The sequence below is a fragment of the Dermacentor andersoni genome, chromosome 5 (assembly GCF_023375885.2).
Source record: "Dermacentor andersoni chromosome 5, qqDerAnde1_hic_scaffold, whole genome shotgun sequence".
NCBI lineage: Eukaryota > Metazoa > Arthropoda > Arachnida > Ixodida > Ixodidae > Dermacentor > Dermacentor andersoni.
Window position 1 is genome coordinate 179,398,831 of NC_092818.1, and position 12,077 is coordinate 179,410,907.

The 12,077-nt window shown below is 43.2% G+C and overlaps 1 long non-coding RNA gene across 2 annotated transcripts; it reads left to right on the top strand.

The window, feature by feature from the left end:
• The first annotated feature begins 879 nt into the window (after positions 1-879).
• LOC129385163 (uncharacterized) lies at positions 880-11,309 on the top strand. 2 transcript variants are annotated; one of them, XR_011894849.1, is made up of 3 exons: positions 1,449-2,019; positions 4,423-4,831; positions 10,905-11,309. It is a non-coding gene; the product is annotated as an uncharacterized lncRNA (long non-coding RNA). The 2 variants fall into 2 exon arrangements; XR_008612755.1 differs by lacking the exon at positions 10,905-11,309 and having other exon boundaries at positions 880-2,019; positions 4,423-6,232.
• Positions 11,310-12,077: the final 768 nt, after the last annotated feature.

Sequence of the window (12,077 nt, forward strand, 5' to 3'; positions counted from 1 at the left end):
GCCGGATCTTAATCTTAACTATGGATGCTCTTGCTATGGGAGCATAAATACTTCAGTGCTTCTAAAACATCATTCTATTCACCTGTATACTATAATATACTTAACCAATTTCTGAACTTCACGCTCAAATTGAGCTACGTAACATGGAGGCAGTTGGAGGTCGCATTTTGTTTCAGCGGTGCAGGTTTTACCCAAGACGAGATCGCAACTTTTCTTGACCCCGCAGGAAAAGCAGTGCATGGTCTTGCACACGTTGCGTCTCAGTAATATTTTGTTTCTGCCTTTCATGGAATCGCCTTTGAACGTGGATGAACTGTTCGAAGTAATGATGGACCAATTGAGCGAATATATTTTTTTTCTAAAGTAGGCTTCGTTGTCTCACGGCATAAGGTGTCTTTCGTTAACAATAGAGCTTACCTGGCGTAAAACCTTTGGAGTACCAACGGCAAGAGATTGGAAGTATGGGGAAAAATTGTAGCAGCCGACTCGGCTATAACAAGCAGCTATAACAGATTGTACGTTTATTCTTTATTCGAGACTCCCTGTACATCGCCAGCAATAATGTTCTCGACACTAGGCCTTTGCTTTCGTTGACCTCTTTAATTTTTTGTACGCTTTGAGTAGCAGCGCAGATACTATTGACCATAGGGTGGACAGCAGTTGTGCGCTGATTCTTTCAGCACCTTTTCAATCAAATTTTAAAGGCCACCCTTGAGTTATTGCGCGTGCTTAAATAGGGGGATCGACGATTCTCAGAAAGCAATGCGAATCCAACTAAATGTCAACGAAACCGGTCTGACGATGAGACCAACAGTTTTTCTTGGCATATGGTAATTTTTTTCTGTTGTCATTGATTAGTTTATTGGTCAAAATTATTTGCACAAATTTTTAATTACTTGAATAATTGCATAAGCTCGAATGTCAAGCTGTGATTCCAGTTCGAAAAGGCCAAATTCAAGACAGCTACCAGTTCACTACATCTCCCGCAGTTATTTTTCCGTGTTTCAAAGCTGTTGTGAAAAACGCGAGATAGAATGTGAAGGCGGACCCTCGCGGCAGCAGCAGCACTCTCAAAAAGAGTTTCAAATAATCAACACTGCGCTATGGATGACTTGGCGACCGCAAAAAAAGCGACAATGCGACAGCATAGCTACGAACAATCGGCCTCGTCATGTCTTCACGCTGTTTTCTACATCGTTCCGCAGCGGCTTATGACGGCGATAAAAAAAAATGACGCAAAAATAAAAAAAAATTGCCAGCCGCGGTAGCTTGCTAGTAACAGCGGCTAACAGCTACACCGTCGTATTGTCCTTTTCTCACGGTCACGAAGTCAGCCATTGACTAGCGTTGATTACTTGAACCCCTTCGCTGTCGCGTGGTGGAAACACGTAGATCCACCTTCACTTCGCATTCTTTCTCGCATTTCGCGCCACGAGTTTGAAGCGCGGAAAGGACAACTGGGAATAATGTAGCGAGCTGAGAACTGCTCAATTTGATGTTTTCGAATGCGATGCAGAATTTGACATTCGAAATTACGCAATTATACAAGTAATTAGAAATTTAGGCACATAAGACTCATTATAGCTAACCAATGACAACAGAAAAATTCACCAACGTGCGCATAGCGACCACTGATGAAGCACCACTGGTTCCATCATTGTATGCCACAGCCTTTCTTTCTTTCTTTCTTCCTTTCTTTTCTTTTTTGTACAGCTCGGCCACCCTTAACTGGTACGCACGGTTTATTTACCCTCCGTGCTTTAGAACAAAACAGCTATTTATTGTTCTCAACAGCTGCACCTTATCCTTTGCCGTCTGCAGCAACTTTCCAGAACAATGTTTGGAAAGACAAAAGCTTCCCACACAGCTGCTACATGCTTCTCTCCAAGAATTATTCATGTGTAATGACTGACCTCATACGTGGGAAGACAAGTGAAAGGGCAGAAAGCTGATGATGGGCTGTTACTAGTTTGGCTCCATGATTATCCCTCTGATGAAGCCGAAGTAAGCGTAGTCCTGGTAATGTGCTTGTCTCTTTCTTGTCATCATTCTTTAAAACTTATTTGCCTTGTTCAATAATTTTTTAAAGTGCGTACTTGAATCGATAGAACTGTGCAAAAAGTTTGCTTGAAATTTATGAGTTTGCTTGTCGCGAAAACATTGCGCTTCACTTTACCAATGCACGGAATTCACATTCTAACCGGAATTTTACACTGTTACTTTACTATACCTTCTGCGCCAATGTCGGTCGTCTCATAACTCTAATTCACAATTATCGGCGTTCGCCTAGCGCAAAAATTAAGCCAGGTCAATGCGACGTTGTGGTCCTTTTGGTGGCATTTGCCAGCCTCCTTCTCTGTCAGTTGTGTATGTGCTTTCATATCGAGTAATAATAATGCCATGCTGATCATTTTCTAATGACGAATGGCACGGGCACTACCCCTCATCCAACCCTCTCCTCCCTCTCCAACTTTAGGAAGTACAAAAGAACGAAGATGTAAAGAAACGTGCCCTGTACTCCAAATGCTTTATACAAGATCTGCTCTCTGTGTTTGTGGAATGTTCGAACAATAGTGCCATTCCAGAGTTATTAGCTAAGTCTGCAAAAATGTTCAGCTGTTCGTGTGAAAGGATAACGCGAAAATGGACTACATGTACCCAAACTACGAGCCAATGATCTTAATTGTTATACTGAAAGTATGGCATAGCTGGTGTGTGCTCGAGGCATTGCAACTTTGACTACCTACTTTCTGTAATTCCAAATAAAGCTTACATAGGACCTTCATTCGCATACAAGCCACAAATGTGGAAAGGTGTTTTATTTACACGATTTATATCTTTAACTCGGGCTGAATAAGAATGCAAAGTTAAGTTCTGCGCGTTGATGTTTATGACGAGAATGATATTTTGGTGTCACAACCTTAGTGCGTTCCCGTTTGAGAGCACAAGAGGAATGACTTTGGTAGAAGCTAGCGAACGCAAAATTGTGGCCTATATACCTTCGACTAGTAAAATTTCTTTTAAATCGTTATATAAGTCAGTCAAACTGTTCATTCCTAGTTTACCAGTTACTGGTATGATTACTAAAGAGACTTCAATGCTTATTTTGAAGATATATTTCACGTTACGCTGATTTATGTTCTGCTCAATGCAATTATGTGTTCAGCGGTACGCTAACTTGTGCTGTGCACAGTGTAATCGAAGTCACAAGCAAGTAGGGCAGGTGAGCGCTGCTCGTTAGTGTTACTGATCCCGTTCCTCCTAATGAGCCGCGTTTATATGAATGCCACAGAAACCTTTCGAATTCCCTAACCCATCACGGTAATAGTATGCGACAGCGTTTACACGTGGTGCATCTTTCATCGTCCGAAACAAGGCGGAACCTGTTTCAGGCGGATGCTTTTCGCTGTTGAGGGAAGAAAAGCACATGACGCAAGCCGTCTCACTTTTCCTCTCTGTCCCTCTCGCTCGATGCGATTCACCAGCGTTTACACTGACCGAGTGAGGCGACTTACCCATCTCGATCTATCCCCTCCTATGTTCATTCATGCGATCCACCTTACAAGCGCATTACTCCCATGTACACGTATGTGAGGCTCTATAACAGCGTTGCGAAACGCCACTTGTCGAATTCATCTAAACGCAGCTATTATTGAGCGATACATGCCGGCTCAGCAACCGCTATTTCTTTTTTAACGTCTTCAATTACATCTACTGAAACCTTCAGTTTAGCGGGTACTAAAGCAAGGCACAATAAGAAGTACTTCGAAGACGGAGATCTTTACTGAAAATTTTGCATGAACTTGAAAGAAAGAGCACCCTCTCTCTGGTACCGAGGTTTTGACTAAATCACCCGTTTTCGTCGGAAGCCTTTGGCAAGCCTTTGGCTCAGGGCTTCATCGTCTCTGTCGATCATTCTTTCATATTATCCATTGTCCGTTGTAGTGACGGGGGAAAAACACCAAACATTGCCAAAGCTGCGTGTTAAGAATATAACTCTTTATTTGGCAAACATTTGTCTAAAAAAAACCAAGTTACACCTAAATCGCAACTATAGCGGCGAACAGACTCGTCAGTAATCGAATCTGTACTTACCGGTCAATTTCATTTGCTAATTATGATGTCTATTTGCACACACTCAATAGTAATCACTAGTGCTCAAGCACATTGGAGAATGCACATTATTTGCTTCGTGCGCGTGATCTGATTGAGCGTGACTTTATCGCTGTAGAATCGGCGACAGCATTGAAGGTAAACCGAATGCACTCGGCGCGTGTTGTGTGCAGTGATGATCCGGAATAAAAATGACCACAGCACAGAAGTGAAACAATACGCGAGTGAAATTAATATTAGAAGTACCAGTACGCAGTGTAACACATGCGCTATCTTTGACGTCAGTCTTGTGTTTTCGTTTTTCTTCAGATGACAGATATGCTACTATTGCGCCTGTTGCTAGAAGTCTTCGTATCGGGCGCTGCTGCAGGAGCATCGATGTCATCGAGTGCCCCAGTCAGCCTTCTCATATGGAAAACAGGCGCGGCGACCCCACTCAGATCTTTAGAGCGAGACGAAGAGGACTTCAAGAGGAGCTACGGCACGGGAGGCTACGAGGAGCTTTTGCGCACTTTCAGACTCGCTGCTCACACTGATGGCAGTGGAGACTCAATCGAGCGAGCGCTAGGCACTGACGACAAGGTTGACTGGGCATCCGATGCGTTGTACAGGGGGATGCGTTTCCCACCGTGGCTATATTGGCAATTGAAGTTACACGAACGGTCTGCGGAAAGAGTTCGAAGTGGATTTCAGTCGTGATTAGCAATGTGGGAAGAAGGCAAGGAGATGCTTTCTTTTTTATTTGTTAGCGTGCTTTATTATTGCGATAAGAAAATTGAGGCTCAAGAGAAATTGGCCGAGGTAATGCACTGTGGCAAGAAGGAAGAAAGGAAAGGTTGAAAGCTTCAGTAAGACTTTTCTCCATGAAATGTGCAAATAATCTCTCGCCGCTGCTCTCCAACAGAACAAAAAATGGCTTCAGAATTTGCACTTATGCCGTTATCGTGTGGTTAACTTTCAAGGTCAAAGTCCTCCCCTCTCCCGCACTCTCCCTCTTTCATGACTCGTTGAAGTCACTCAACAAACGTTTCACATTGTACCAGGAACAAAGTAGGAAGGCATGTCGGCAGAGTTAACCATTTTTCATAAGGAGTTGGAAGGACTAATTTCCCGCTGCTGTCTTTTACTGGGGTAGAAACAGGGACAAAAGAAAGGAGAAAGGCGAGCAGGTTAACCAGAGCAAAAAATAGTGTTTCCCACTCTGCACTTATGGAAGGGGGAGGGTATGCAGAATGATAAGAGAGGAGAGAGGCAGATAGGCAGAGAGGCAGAGCACCGTCGCACGATCACCGCCGGCAACGACCACAGCACAGGATAATTGTGCTACTCATTGCGCTACACTTGTGTGGCAAGCTGTCGTAACTTCGTACCAGCGGACTTTTACTTCAGTGTTTGATGCCTCCTTCCCCCCTCCTTTCTTTCCTTTCTTTCTTCCATCATTTCTTTGTAATAAACACTCACGATGATACGTAGCGGATTCTGAATAAACAGTGATATGCATGGAAATGCATAATCTTAGCAGCAGTTTGCAGATATCATCTACTGTCTGCTTTACGCTGTCCAAATGTCGACATTTCTTTGGTGGAGCAACATTGAGAATAGTCTATTTCGTCCTGTATCATAGTCAAATATCATACTGTATAGAAGTTTCGTACATAAAACCACGTGTAGTACTGCAAGAACGCGCACTCCGTTTTATGTCGAAGTCAATTTATGCGACCTCTACCTAGCCCATGTTTTTTCAATACCAAATCATGGCCTAGCTACACCTGATAATAAATTACAAAACTACAATGATGGCGTATAAGTATTTAATTAGCAATGTCACACTTCACTGTTAATTTTTAGTGCCTCCAATTCAAAACGGAAGGCTCGTAAAAAATCATAAACGCTCGAAACACTCGTAAGCACTCCAAAACACTCGTAAAAATGTGTGCGAAAAAAGGCGGTTTTCAAGCGTTGGTTTTCTTTATGGATCAGCCTTTCTGTTAACATGCTAACATAAACATTCTTTTTAAGCTTTATTGCAAAGAACTGTATTAGTTGTGGGAATTCTTGTGCTTCGTTTGATAATGTGAGATGCTGCTAATCTGATGTATAAAGGTGCCTCCTGATTGTATGTTTATGCTTGTATTGTCGTTACCATTTCTGCATGAATCAATACTAGCATGATGCTACGGATCGAGATGCTCCTCAACACGTTTCTTGCACGACCTTATTTGTCTAATAAAAATTCAAATCTGTTCTGGAGGTTATATAGGCTGCATCATCAGTGCACAGGAATAACAGTGCACTGTGAATTTCCAAGGTACTCATGGCGGAATTGAGAAAAACTGAGATCAAAAAGTGGATAGACAAACAGATGAAATGGGCAGGACAGGCGCTTGTTACGTCCATATATTGTGGCTCTGTTTTGCGGGTGGCTTCTTTTTTCCCTACTTTTTACACGTATGCTATTTATTTGCGATTGGTTGCAAAGTGCATTTTCAATAAGCGCCAGACCAGAGGGTTGCTCGTAGTAGCGTCTGGTGCACGAAAACTAAAAGAGAGAGAGAGAGAGAGAGGAAGAGGGACCGAAGCTAAATAGTGAGGATCGAAGGTACCTTCGATTGTAACTAATAAGCATTTTAAGCCTAGAGGTTCTCATTGGGAATCTCGACATGTTAACACAACTGTGTGTACGTCTGCAGTTCACAGCGGCCCTCGAACGCTTATAGCATTCCTGTGCACTTTTGTGCTTCTTTAAGAGGAATGACACGTATGAACGCCCTTGTCGGCGTTATGGTGTCTGTGAGCGTGCTCAAATTCACCGCGTATTTCCACCTTCTCTCTCTCACCTCCTTCTCTTCCCTTTTTCCCGCCATGAGCGTTGAGTAGCCAGCCAGACATTTTCCTTGGTAACATCGATTCCTCCTTTCTTTATTTCTTCCTCCATCTCGTCCTCCTGCTGCTTCTGCGAAATACAGGCCTCAATGAATCTCTGTAACATTCGCGTCAGTGCATACTGCGCACCTGTATCTGCTAATATGTCTGTGTTTGTGCTTAGTTTTGATGTTTCTTCTTTCCCTTTCTTTCATCCTTCACCATCTCACCTTGAGTGGCATGCCAGGCCTGTCGCTAGGTTATCCTCTCCAGTTATCATTATTTTGTTCTCTGTCTCTCTTTCACTAAATAAGCAGATAGCAAAAGTAACTTCGTTCCAGAATTTCTACAATAGCGTCGTTCTAATCCCTAACCTTGCCAACTGCATTGATTAACTAACCCGAGATACTCCCTAAACGTCGGTTTCATGCATGTTGTGTATAGGGCGAAGCAAGGCCAGCAACAAAAACACACATCTGATTTCGCACTTCCACTCTGAAGCACTTACCTCAGCCTTGGGAAAAGACGTCAAACACTTTGTGTGCGTAACGATTCCAAATGTATTACGGTCACAAATTCCTTTACATAATTACAGCATAACTGCACCAGGGATGAGGTAGAGATGGCACAACACGCACTGCGTTAGCGATTAGTTGAGATCTAGCTATATTTGTGGTGTCGTCATGTAACCGTAATGCAATCCGAGTCGATGCACGAATTTGCACCCTTGTCTGTGCCGTCTTTGTAGGCCTGCGTATAAGGTTCTAAACTGCGATAAGGTGCGTCAGAAAGGCTGGCCAACGTTTCGATAGAAGGACATATCTTTGTCAAAGGCCTTATGGCCACGCATCTAATGCTATTACAGAACAGCCTAAGAGACTATTATGACGCTATTGCTCGGATGTTTATGCACTGAACTTGTGTACAGATGCTCGCTTCTTTAACTGCCTTGATTTGATCCGCGATAAAGAGAACATGCTATTTATTTGAGCGGCGATTAGCCTCAATTGTTAAGGAACGAGAGGCCAAGATTCACAGGAGTGGTAGACGAAATAATTCCCCCCCCCCCCCCCCACCAAGAAGCACTATAATAAATTATGTTTAGTCATTAAGCTTAGAACTAACCACTTCATCGCGCATATTGCACTTCCAGAACTCAGGTTTGAGAACGGTCAAACCAAATGCAGTAAATGGGAATCTTAAGACTAATACCAGGTGGAGATGACAATTCCCACTTATTCCATGAAATGTCATTCGAATTATACAAGCCATTTTCCCACAAACCTTTCATTGGGCAATGGGATTCCGAGCATCGAAGTACACAAATGTATTTCACCGCTGATTATGGGAACGAATATTTCGCTACTGGTGATATTCTTAGAATATTTGCTTATTGGACATGCATTGAGCACTAAGTGACTTCAACTCCGCAATCACAATTGAAGCGCTGAAGTTGAGCGCTAATTGCCGATATGTCTAGTCAACAAGATTCAACTAATAATTTTTCATTTAATTCTCATCTTTCTAAACCTATTGTGATTGCGAAATTTATGTCCAGTAAGTACTAAAAAAGCAGACATGCGTGTCAGTTTGGGACATGTATTTCGTATACTTCGTAATCATGCATTCTGCTCACCCACCATTATGTATATTCATGGTCACTGACGAAGTAAGAATATGTTGCTGTAACACGTGCGACAGGTCTGAAATAAAACGAAAAGCAACACAGGGGAAAGTTCATCAAGGGCACGCTGAAGAATCCGTCCACCGAGATTACGTTGCCCACGAGGAATTTGCTTAGATGGGCAAGCGATCCTAGAGTCTGGCGCACATAATGGCATTCACGTGTTCAGCGATTGACGCATACGGTATATTTAAGCGCGTTAAGGTCCGCTGTGCACTACTCGCACCGTTTACCTGCCCCGATCATCTCCGCTACCATGAACAGCACAGTAAGGCACACTTCGACGTTTCCTCTGCTTGGTTGGTTAGAATATTTATTCCAGAGCGTTATACCGGTTTCAACGCTCAAGTTGAGCCATAACCGCACATTGTGATAAAATAAACTTATTGTGTCATCGAAGCGACGAGAAAAGTAAGCCTTTTAACGACCATCACGTGTGTCGGATGCTTTGCCCAGTTCTGACATGAACGGGGTTAATTAGTACTGATGCAGCAACCTAGATGGCTAAAGGGTGCCGACTTCGCGTTGAATTCGCGCTTATGCAAAATATGTCAAATGTTATGAAGCCGGGAAAGAGGTACATCGCGGGAAGAATTCATTAAACTGTCGGAACTGTTAAATGAACAACGGAGTGCTAATATCTGCCGAAGTTCTTTTTTTTGTGTGAATCAGTCAGCGCGAAAAACACTGAGAATCGAGAATCAGGATACTTGGCGACATTAAAGCAATATGTTCATTATAATCAAGATTTAATTTTAATTTAATTATGGAGTTTTACGTGCCAAAACCACTTTCTGATTATGAGGCACGCCGTAATGTAGGACTCCGGAAATTTCGACCACCTGGGGTTCTTTAACGTCCACCTAAATCTAAGTACACCGGTGTTTTCGCATTTCGCCCCTATCAATACTTCGCCTTGGAAAGTATCAGTGAGGGGAGATGGATGTGTTGGTAAATGATCTTCGTGACGGCGACTATATTCAGTACCCGAATTTCACGTGCACCTGAATGATAAGGCTACGAAGCCTCTTTACAAAAAATGCTGATTAATGACAAATCATTCTGATGAGCCCGTCTAGGGTTTCACGCTTTCTGTTTGCACCGTATCCTAATGGGCCTATGATGTGGAATTTGAAAGTGAAATGGAGATCTTCATTGTACTTTTATTGCCCCTCTCATTTAGCAAATATCAATATGCACGTCTCCGAAGCATAGTTAAGTATACATCAAAGATTTTATCATGAGCTATAAAAACCCACTTCCGTGACTCGTTCATCCTGTTAACTGAACTACGATGAACTGTAGTTGCGGAAATATCGACTCCACTTTCGCCGGGTGTGTTGCTATACCGTAGAAAGATGTGTCCATTAGTACTGTCCCGCTGCTTGAACTCAACGTCACTAATGTAGTCTACCACCACATACGGCGCAAATGCCGAGACCCTCTTGAGCCTAATTTGGCGTGTAACGTTTTATTCTTCCACGATATTCAACGTCACTCGTAAAATTCGAGCAGGATTATGTGCTGCATGTCATAGACATTGTTTGGTTGAAACCAATATATGCAAAACGACTTTGCTAACAAAATTTAATAGGTATTGAATACGTGTTTGTTTGTTCATCTTATTTATTATATACTGCGAACTAAACTTGTGCAAGCAGGAAGGGCAATAAAAAAATATATGCGTTTTAATGCCGACATAGCAACGTGAATGAACGATAAATTAAGAAGGGCCAGCAGCTCTTCATGCAGATCGCCATGACGTTCCGTTGCGTTATTCAAATCAGGTACTGCACGCGCAAAGAAGGAAAACTTGTAAAATTTGCAAAACAAACCTTTATAGCTACCCTCATCATATGGGTGCGTAATATGCACTAGGCGTGGCCGTGCAATCCATTGAGACGCTTGTCAGAGATGGTATCTCTGTGAGCCTGCTTTTCACTTCACGTTAGATTCCGCTTCACGGCAGTTGTTTCGAGCTATAATGCCAGCTCTTACTCTAAGTGATATTTCTAAGATGAGCCTGTTTAGTAAAGCATCTAGACGTTAACGTCCGTTCGTCAACGCAAATAAATGGAGGCTCATAAAGCGGAACATTTGAGACTCGATAAAGCTCCTTCCGCAGAGTAACAGATTTGTGTGTTTGTTAGTCGTGGAATATGAGCCAGACAATTATTGCTAATACCCACTCTTTCTTACGTTGCACTTCTTCACTGCTGTCCATGGTTGTCTTGTTTCTGCACAGCTGACACTCCTAATCTTCGCCGTGATGATCGGTCTCGCCTTGGCTGGGGGACACTACGGTGGCAACGGAGGCTACAGTGCCGGCCACTCTGGCTACGGAGGAGGTTACGGCAAGGGTCAAAGCGGACAGTACGGTAGCGACTACGGAGGCGGCCATGGCGGATATGGCGGAGGTTATGCCATGCCGCAAGGCGGACACTACGGCGGCGGCTACGGCAAGGGTCACGGTGGATACCAGCCCAGTTACGGATACGGTGGTCAGGGTGGTGAGAAGAACTACGGCGGTGGTGGCTACGGCGGCGGTCATCACGGAGGATATGGTCATGGTCACTACTGAGAATTCGCCGTACAATTCATAACTCAAATTCTGCCTATAGATCCTAAATAAAGTTTGTTTTCACTGGAAGGTCATAACTACATTTCATGGTATAACTGGAAAGTGAGTCTCCATGAGTGTCATGTTGCTTGTTATAATGAAGTACAGTGCTTTCAACGTGGTTGTTGAGTGATGGTAGCTGAAAGACACAGTTAAATGCAGAAAGGAGGCCTGTGGTCTCGAGGAATGCGTTTGATACAGTTGGAGATACAGGCCGACCATATATACTAGCGATTGGCTGGTAATAGAAAAACCGCTATAACCCCCCAAAAAAGGAAAGAAATCGTCACACGTACACATTGTGTCTGGCTGTCTAAAGACCACAGTCCAAGAAACGCGGATCTCAGACTTCGTAAACGTCACTTCCAGGAGCGAAGACTAAAGGTCTCTCGGCAATATGGTGCATTACCTGAGTACTAAATATGACTCTCCTTCATTGCGCAGAATGAATGAAATGTAGGTGTCTGCGTTCGCAATTACTGCGTTCGCATGAACAAGTTAGCTTCAGGTTACAACTACCATGCTGAAAAACTTCATAGATCACTGGTTTTTCTGCTGAGAATCAGCTACCGCTTGTTAAACTGCATTCGAGAAAGATAAAAGAACGGAGGCCACACAGCAGTAACAGAATTGAATTACTGCCTATCTCTGCTACGCAGAGGTTTCGTTGGCGTAGAAATTTCCATGCTCTAGGATGTAAACGAAACGTTAACCTTCTCCTTATCCCTCTAGTTTTACTACAGATTTGCAAAACCAATATGCAGGCGCCTTCAGGTATATAAGCAAAAGATATGTGAG